Below are 9,199 nucleotides of genomic sequence, written 5' to 3'. Positions count from 1 at the left end.
GCCTACACACTCAAATATATATAATATCACCCTGACTCTTTTCTCACTTTAAGTAATAATTGAGCTTTAACTGACCCAATTAAAATAAACAGCTTTAAATAGTGCGGTTTCAAGTGCAGACAATATTCATATTTTCTTTTGCCAAGAATATTCAAGAAATTAATTTTTTCAACCAAATTCACTTATCCACTCTAGGCCAGACCGCAGAGCGTCTGATTTGTGTGAGAAAACTTTAGCCATTTAAGCTGTAATTGCCATCTTTGTTTTTCTTTAGGCACCACTACTTCGTTTTTCCTTTGACAATTATTTTTGCAAAATTTTTGTAATATTTTTTTTTTGTTGGCTGTAGCTGCCTGTTTTTGTCTTGGCCTTGTTTTTCATATGCGAACACAGCCGTCCTTTGTATGCTCTCATTTTTATAATATTTCTCTTATTGATGTTGCGCTTATACCCGTTGTTGTTATTGTTGCTGTTATTGTTGCTTCAGCGACATGTTGTTTATTTGAGCAGCCAGCAGCAGAAACTTTTAATCGGATCGAACGTATTCGCATACAGCTGGGCGTATGAGTAATGTGTTGCTGACAAACACAGTCACACCACACACACAAGCACAGCTTAAGGTCGCATACTTGTAATATAATAAATATGGGCTTTTGTTGTTGCAGTGATTGTACGTCTGTGTATTTAAGTTTTTGAATTTTCATCGTAGTTGGCAAGGGCAATATACTTCATTGAGAAGTGTAGTGTTGCCAGACCAAAATGTGGGTACATTTTACTGTCATGTGTTTTTTTATACAGCCATAAGAAATTTCTATTCAGATAAGAATAAGTAGTAGTGAAAAGTCCCAATTTAAGCCGTTTTAAAAGGTAGAGCCAATAATTATCCGAGTCTTCTTTGACCGAATCTATGGACCGATATCTAATGGACAGCTTTAAAAATCGAGTTTAATAGAGTTTGTATCTGTCGTATAAAGAAAGGTCTCAAAGTACTCTCACCTCCATCTTTTGTTTACTTCACCCCTATTTAGTAAAACGTCATCCAACATGTACAATGTACTGTATCTTTTATTGACTTCTCGTATAGATCTCCAATCGAAACATCGTAATTTATTGTACTATACACCATATCCTCCTAATACTCCAAATAACTACTCAAGTTTGTATTTTTTTCTCATACTGAGATGATCTTCCTACGATTCGACCTCGGCTGTAGGAAACGCAGACCTCTCGATACTAACAATGAGCTCCATTTTGCCATCGACAAGTTCTTGCCTGAACACTGAGTCTTCAAAAGAATGAATTTTTCAATCCCTAATTTTAAAATATTTGCTATCTAAAACAGTCTTCCCACTCCGATTCCAAGTGCGGAATTAAAATATGTCTTTGCTAATCGATGAAGGGATGAAAAATTATCGTAGTGCTTTTTTTCTTCGGGTTACTGCTAAAAAGTGAATAAAGTACCAAAAAAAACGAGTGCTATCTACTGAAATTTTTTGTAGTTATGTAAACAAGTTTCACTGGACAACGTTTACTCCGAGTTTGAAGACCTTGATAGGTATAAAATTTGTTTCTAGAAATGTTCATTATTATATGTAGAATTCCTGGCCGAAGTCGGTGTGAGATTTTAACCCAAAGTGATCGTTACCTGCGAGTAAGTTTGATCGAACTTCATGTTCCATAACCCATCACAAAGCTGTGAAGCAAAGAGGCAAAATTAATTTGTGAGTATAAACTTTAAAAGTCACCAACTCTTTCCTCAAGATAAACTACTCTACCAAATACTTGTAGACTATGTTAACATCACTAATCTAAATGCGTCGGTATGATTTTATTAGCGGACAAATTAGCAGGTTTTCGCTATTATGTTCCTTTTATAACAGGATGACTATACTAGCGACGAGAAACTCTATTTTCTTCTCGGCATAAACTAAATATTTCGTTTTGGACCACTTGCTTTCAGAAAATTGCTATTTTTAAGCCATGCTGAGGTTTAAGTAGTGTTCACATTTCGTGCTTAGCAAAAGCTAGCTTGGATTCTGCAACATGTTTCGCTCTGTATTGGACTTCTATAGCTCGTCCGCCAGGCGAACTTTATTGAAAAACCTATTAGCTCACATACAGCAACATTTGAAGAGATCTATGGAAAGAAAGCTCGAATTCTTGAGCACGCTAAAATTGTTGATGCACTCTGCGAGCAGCTAATGGTGGACGACTAGCCTTAAATCAACAATTCCCTTTCGTCGAAGGTAACTTTAGCTTGAAATCAACAAATAGGGCAACACCACACGCTCATTCACATCACTCGCTGACACATGTGGGTGCCTCATATTACAATCATAAATACACATGTGCATAAGTACACCCTCCAACAAGTGTGAGTAATGAGTCTACGGTGTACGATTTTCGGCGAAACTTTACAACGAACGAGTTTTGAACGATGTGTGGCAATGTATTGCAACTTTCAGAATGGATGAGTCCACAGCGCATGCAACTTAAGTACAGTACACACACACTTGCCGACATGTTCGCTCCCCAGTAATGTGCCGTGCCGACTGCAAGTTATCAAGTTGGCAGGCTGCTTGCTAGCTTCACAACTACGACACAATGCGTCTGTGCGGGCAGAGATGTTACAGCAAGGATGCGAAATTTTGCACCGAACGAGAAATGTGTAATACAAGGGTGAGCGGCTTTGCAACTGAATGCAGCAACAAAAAGTTGGAGTTGGTTAACAAGATTTGTCGAAACCGAAAGCGTAGTTTGGTTGCCAAATGTTTTTGTGGTACAAAAATGGCGGACAGATGTTGGATCTACTAAGTGGTAGGATAGCGAGCAGATTGGTGGTTAGCTGTAGTTGCTAGTTTGTGTGTTAGCAATGGAAGGCAACGGAAAAGTTTTGGTCGCCCTTTGATTGGAAATTGTCAGTTGGCTTGGCAAGTATCGAACGATAGGGCGAGACCAGAAAATTTTTGAAGGTCATGCAGCTGTTTCTCACACTAGTAGTGGGTAGAAAAAAATGTTTTGCGAACTACTATGCATGAGGATAATAAGGGTGAGCCTTGGAAAAAAGTAATATAAACGGTATGGTTTCCAACAGAGGCACGAATATATATAGCTAACGAAATATTAGTCCAAAAGGCAGGTACGGAAGCTTACAGTTTTTCGGGGGATTCACTACGCTCGGCGTTTAAGTATACCGGTCAGCTTACAACAAGTCGAACAGTACTTATAGAGTTTAGTATAAAAACTCATAGAAATAAGAATTATTTTTAAAGCGCTGAGCAGACCTTCCTTAAACTTAGTTATTCCTCTACATTCGCTATTAAACTTTCGAAGAAAACCTATTATATCTTAAAGCCTAACAGATCAGGTGCAGTTTATCGTAAGCAGAACAGAAAACTATTACGATTCTGCTGGACCAAAATATTTTTTTTTTATACTCGGTGTCTCGGAACGGCAATTCCGCATCGAAACGGATAAGCTCTCAATTTCAATCTGACAGTTTTGTACTGAAATCAAAGCTAGAAAGCGTTAGGATTGTCAAGAGTTCCGCCTCTTTACTTTCAAGAACAAGGTAGTCCAGCTTCGACAAAAAAATAGTACATGACCAAAATGGAGATTATATCTGAGTGGTATTTTAAGCACTGCGACTTAGAATGAAGCTGAAACTCAGGAGCGAAATGCCAGTCCCTATTCAAAAAGAAAAGTATATTTACAACAGACAACTGGTTTGACTTTACCGATCTTCTTAAGACTAAAAATCTCTTCTAGGTTAGACAGAAATTTTCGGAATCAAAGGTTATTCAATATTACACTCTGCAGATCATTCCGTAATAGTCGAAAATGCGGAAAACTAAAAAGTTTTTGAGTTAAATGGGCCTTGAACTCTATTTGACATGTGCTTAAGATAAAAAAAGTCCAAAATTCCGATTGTTTCTAGAGATTCTAAGAAAATTCATTCCATTAGTCTTTCATTCGAGATGCAGAAATAAACCTCCAGCGTAACTATCGCAATAACCGTCTTTCTATACTTAGAGGCACTTAATGCCTCTTACGAAATTAAATCGCCACTGGTTGTACAGTGCATAGAATGACTGAACAGCCTGTCAGTCTGCAAACGAGTTCACCTTATCCGGGAATGAACTGTCCGTTGAACTTTCTGGCTACGCAGCGGTTTCTAGGATGGAGGGACCGGTATCTTTTATCGCGCTGGCTTCTCAAACCGTTAAAGAGTTGTACCATAAGGAGGAAAGTGTACAGGAATAGCTATTAGCAGCTAAATACAGTCACGCGCCAGGCAAAGCTGTTACTGGGGGATTATAACCTCAATAGATTTAAAAAAATGTTAAACCTTTTCGGGGTAGTCCCTATTCAACTTGGGCAGATTGTTGGCTCTGCAACGTGAAGTCGGAAACTCCGGAGCAACTGCTTCTAGTTTGCGTAGTAGATGTAAGAATAAGGTCCGTGGATCCTTATATCTATGAAGGAACACATTGCATTTTTCAAAGTGCTGAGCCTATATAGACCTCAGGTCAGGTACACACTTCAATTTAATTCTATTCTCTACTATCAGACATCGAATTCTAACCGAAATTAGATTATAGAGATGTTGAACAGTGGTCTGAATTGGTTGCAATCTATCCAAATTAGCTGGTATAGCCGAGTTGATAACCGCATGCTCTTCAACGAAAGCTCAGCTGGACTAACCATGATTTTACACAGCCATAGAAGCTCAACGGAAGTCTCGATACATTTTCAAAACCAATCTTTGGAATTATTTACTTTATGGTTTCGTCATTAAGCTTAGGAAGAAAAAATCGTTGGACCCCTACCTACCTACTCCGTATAACTGACTATATTGGTAAAGTCCCTTTCTAGTCTTAAAGTTCTCTTTGACAACATAAGCAAGGGTACAGTAACTATAAAAAAATATGAACACCATTGAGAGAAATTGAACCTCTCACCACCAATTACCCACAGAAATCTTTCTTCCACTATTCACATTTATTTCCTCAACTCATTGCATGAATAATTCAGCAGTCAATTACGGAATCTAATAAGAATTTGAATAAATTGATAAGCTACGAATGCCGTAAATATGCTAACTATGCAGAAATGATACCTGCGTCAGGCATATGGCAAGCTTATTGATAAGCTCGTAAAATAGCCACAAGCAATAAGGACATATGAAATTTATAGTGCGCTGCAGGGGTGTAAGGTGCTTCTTTATTATTAAGGCCTTTCGGACAATGAAAAAAAAAAAAAAACAGATGTTCAGATACACACACATAAATATGTTTGGCATAAAAGTGATTTAGAAATGTAGTTAGAAAAAAACATATTTTTCCGTTTTACTCCACACTGCTATTTAACTATGAAATGGGCATTTCACTGCATATTCTCTAAAGACTCGTTGATTGAAAAATGCAAATGAGCAAAATGCCGAAATGAAAAGTAAGTACGACAAAAAATGCTGATACTTTTTTAAACACACATAACGGTGTGCATAACGGCTTTTGTACGAGTGTGAAGGTTGCAGGTATTCTTTCTAACTAAGCTATAGTCTTCATTACATAAACATATTCATTGTATGCAAATCAATCTTTTCAATCTCCTCTGGCTTGTTTTGCTTTATTATTCGTTTTCAATTTCGTACACTTTTTCGCCTTTTTTCACTAATTTAGTTTATTTTAGTTTCATTTTCTTTTCATTTACTTTACTAACTGGTCTATATTAGTTTACTAAGCCACTCAGGGTTGCTTTGGTAGTGGTTTTAAAGTCTTTAATGACAAAGCAGATGCAAATCAGGGTTGCTTAAGTGAAAGTTTTGGTTTCATTAAGATAGAGAAAGCTAAGAAAAATGATGTTTGGAAACCATTGATATTTTAAAAGAGCTCAAAAGCAAATGATTTTATATTTTAATTACACTAGAAACTAGTTCTGTCCCATGCCATCAACGCTACTGAAGTTCTTGCTAGTATACCTCATGAAATATTTAATGGCGCACGCCTACTTACTTACCTTAGAATAAGTCCCTTATCATACGGCAGAAGGCTTGGCATTCGCAAAGATAATGTTTCAGCGTCTCATCCGAATCCACTTTTCCCAATTTCTGAAGATGAAATCCTAAGGATAGGGGCCCTGTGATGACCCCTACAATGTTACTAAGCTTCGGTTTTACTAAAAGTAGGAGCTTTTTGGTCTGTCCACCATCAACACTACCTCAAAGTAACTTTGTCGTATGCCCTGTGTTGCTTGTGTTTCCAGATTTGAGGTGTTCCTCTAGAGTCCATTGCTTCAAACAACCCTTGAATGAGCTGAATGGCCTGGGGCAGCTAAGGGGAATTGTGTCTTTAGCTGCCTTCGAGCAGGCTAGCAACGTCTGCCTTTTCATTTCCTTCTATTCCTATATCACCGGCTATTCAGAGGATATTAAAAGCGTTATCTGCTAAAAGTCTAGCTACTGCCTGCTTAGATAATCTAACCGAAATTATTTTTTAGATATCTTTAATAGCGATTTATTTCGATAATAAAATTTTCCCCAGATAGATAAAGGAATGAAAACCAAGTAATTTAGCTATAATCAAGCTAAAGCGGGGCAGCGGAAAAGGAAATGCAGGAATTATTCAAACTAACCTTCCTTCAAGCAACTTTGTCAATGAGCCTTGCGAAGAATTTGTATACTGACCATATATGTATGTAGATCAACCAGATATAGATTAATATATATTTAATACCTACCATAGTGCTTCAAAAATTGAATCAGTGAATAGACAGGTCTACCTTAGGGTTCAAAACCTCAAAGGATCTAAATAATTGCACGATCTAAAAACACTATTGGACGCCAAGAAGCTTGGCTTATATCCAAAAATTTAAGGTTTCGAAAGGAATACAAAAGCAAATGATATCTTTGTTTGTATTTCTGACTCACCGACTACGACTGCTGCACGGTCTCCATATACTCATATATCAGTAAACATGTAGTTTGCATGAAAATTCGCTACGCCATATTTTGCTTCCCTAGCACACATTCATGTCATCCCTTTGGGATATTTCGCAGCGCCGCTTAGCCATTCGTGCAGCTTTCAGGTTTATTTTTTTTTTTGCAAGTTGTGCATTCATTGCTGACATGTCCACAGAGAAATCAATAGTGTTCAATGATGGAGTGCAAAGTTGACGACCTCGATGTCATGCTGGATGGAAATTTTCAATATTAAATAAAGTAGTAAAAAAAATAAATTGGTAGAGCAGACTACTAAAATATTTAGAAAATTTAATTTAAGCGAATCGAAGTTACCAGCTTTACATTAATGTGCATTGGAGTAGGGTTGGAGCGGAAATTTTTATTGTTTGAAATGTGTTTGAAAATGTAATGTTAATAAAGCGAAAGGAATTTTTAATGATTAATAAATTTTTTGTTTTTCAGAAATAGGAAATTGAATTTTTAATTTTTGGCTAATTTTGTTTAAAAATATTTCTTTTATTACAAAAATTGTTTGGACAAAATACTTTACTTTTAATATAAATTAGAATTTTTTTTTTTTAGTTTAGGAACAATAATATATTGAAAATTTCATAAATATTTCCATTTTTGCAAATGAGCTAAACACAAAAAAATTATTTCAAAAAATTTAAACAAAAAATTATTAATTTCAATACCGAAAAAATTTCAAAAAAAAAAAAAAATTCAGTTACAAAAGAAATTAAACGCTTATTTTTTTTAAAGTTAGTGAAAGTTTTTTTAGAAAATATCTATTTTTGTTTTCAACACAATAAATTTGTTAAACTGTTAAACGAAATTCCGTGAAAACCATTTTTTATTCTGGAAAATTTTTTAAATTTAAAAAAAGTTTCTATTTTAAACATTCTGAAAATAATTGATTAATATTTTTACAAATTTTGATTATATTAAAAAATATAAAAAATTTTTTTTTTTTAATATATAAATAAAAATTAGTTTTAAATTTTGAAAAAATCATAAAATCATTTTTAAAAATTCTAGAATTGAAAATAAAATTAATTTACTTAATTTTGTATAAAACAAGAAAAAATGTTAACTTCGATTGCACCGAAGCGATAATACCCTTAACAAATACAAAATGTTCTTTACAAGAATTTGATTTCGATCGTTCATTTTTTCAGATATAGTGATCTGATCTGAACAATTTCTTCGGAGATTAGGAAATAACTCATGTATAATTTCGTGAAGATACCTCTTTAAATGAAAAATTTGTCAATGCAAGCACTTTACTCCGATTGTTCAGTTAATATGGCAGCTATATGCTATAGTGGTCCGATATCGGTCGATCCCATAAATCAGCAGCACCGAAACGATAGCTTAAAAACTGAGGGACTAGTTTTTATATATACAGACAGACGGACAGACAAAAGGATATGGCTAAATTAACTTAGCTCATCATGCTTATCATTTATGTATATATTTAATAGGGTCTCCGACGTTTCCTTCTGGGTGTTACAGTACCCTGTTCAGGGTATACAAAATCCAGAACTAAAAGATCATATTTTTTAGAAATTTGTAAATTTAAAAGTTTCAGAAAATTGGTCGCGTAAAAATTTTTTTGTAAATTTTGTCAATATTTTCGTTTCGAAAAAAATTAATTTACTAAATTAATACAAAATTCATGGGAAAAACATTTTTAAGAATTTTTTTTTTAAATTATAAATCACCAATATGTATGGTTGGCGACTGACTGTCGTAACGGTGGCTCTGTATATATATGCATACCTATAGCTAGTTTAAAGTAGCTTTAACTAAAATATGATATACCAATTAGTTTGCGCTGCCAATCGATGTAACCATAAGCTCTTGAACTCGGCCGGCGCAATGTCAATGTGTGGTCAGCAAGGACTAAACCAAAATTTACGCAAACGAAGTAGCCAACGTTAAGCCTGTCAACCAGCCAGCCAGAAATCCAGTCATTGAACCAAGTAAAGTCGAATTGAGCGTCATTTGTGACGTGTATGAAACCACTATCGAGAGCGATTTTCTAATATTAAACGCCCTAAAGCCACAAGCACTACAAACGACCGCTAAGCGGGTGCACGGTAGCGGGTGCTTAGGGACAACGGCGTTAGGTGTTATGTTAACATGACTTTGATATGCAAATTATGCGGTCAATAATGAAAATAATTGCACGATGACAAGCCAAGCAACCAGCTAAAAAGAGATACACAACTGGTG

This window comes from Bactrocera oleae, chromosome 5 (assembly GCF_042242935.1).
Source record: "Bactrocera oleae isolate idBacOlea1 chromosome 5, idBacOlea1, whole genome shotgun sequence".
Lineage (NCBI taxonomy): Eukaryota > Metazoa > Arthropoda > Insecta > Diptera > Tephritidae > Bactrocera > Bactrocera oleae.
The sequence above is the reverse complement of the archived record's forward strand: the minus strand, read 5'-3'. Positions refer to the sequence as shown.